Below are 1,005 nucleotides of genomic sequence, written 5' to 3'. Positions count from 1 at the left end.
CAGCATTTCAAAACAGGCGGCAAAAGATGATTAATGATAGTGCCATGGCAGTCGAAGCAGCATTTATGATTTTTAAGAAGAAATAATCCTTCAGCCGTCTGTCTCGGTGGGTTTTCTCCCACACTCTCGCCGACTGTGGAAGTAATGTTTTCTCTGTAGCTTTTTTGATAAACTGTCTAGGATGTAGAATGACTTTGCTAGAAAGATAGACTACAGCGGGCCCTAAGTAGCATAGAAAATGGATGGATAAACACTCAGTTCAGAATGCAAAGTTCTGCTACAAAGCATCAAAGGTAGTGGAGGTTCTTATTGTTCTGAGTGGATGTAGAGACGTTATTTATCAGTGGAAAGAAATGTTGGAGCATATTCTCTTTTTGACAGGTTGTTTTTTTTTCTGCTTGGAAAAATTGCTTTGCTGTAAGTTTTAGATTTGCTTTTGATTGAGGATGTTTTCAGTTTTTCTACATTTTCTCTGTGCTAAATACTCATCAGTTTTGATCAGTCTTCTACATCTGTCTGCCGCTTCTGCCTCTTCACACTCAAGACAAATAAGGCCTTTAAAGAGCATGATTTTGCCATCGAGGCAGACGACGTGAGACGTTTTCTGATCTCTAATCAGTCACCGCATCAGTCCGCAGGCCTTAAGACTTTCAAAAAGCCACTATAATCCAATCAATGTTACGTGTTTTGATAAATTCACTGGTTTCATTTTGAATCAATGTCACCGACTTGTTTTATTAGTTCTTACTTCTGCAGGCAAAACACCCAAGTTTGTCTTAATTTTCTCAATTAATCATGTCAGGAGGCGTTGTAGGGTTCAGTTGTTTAGGAAATTGTCAGCCATTTATTTCTGTGATACCCTCAGATAAACAGCCAGTGGAAGTGCAAATATTACTTCAAAGCCCCACAATAAAAGGAAAAAGAGGTTTGTAAAGCTAAATCATTCACATAGCGCTGTCAGCGCACGTTGATACCTCTGGTAATGATGTGTGGACAAAAACATAT

The sequence above is a fragment of the Poecilia latipinna genome, unplaced genomic scaffold, assembly GCF_001443285.1.
Source record: "Poecilia latipinna isolate Pla-1442-1.1 unplaced genomic scaffold, P_latipinna-1.0 Scaffold2228, whole genome shotgun sequence".
Lineage (NCBI taxonomy): Eukaryota > Metazoa > Chordata > Actinopteri > Cyprinodontiformes > Poeciliidae > Poecilia > Poecilia latipinna.
Note: the sequence above shows the minus strand (reverse complement) of the source record.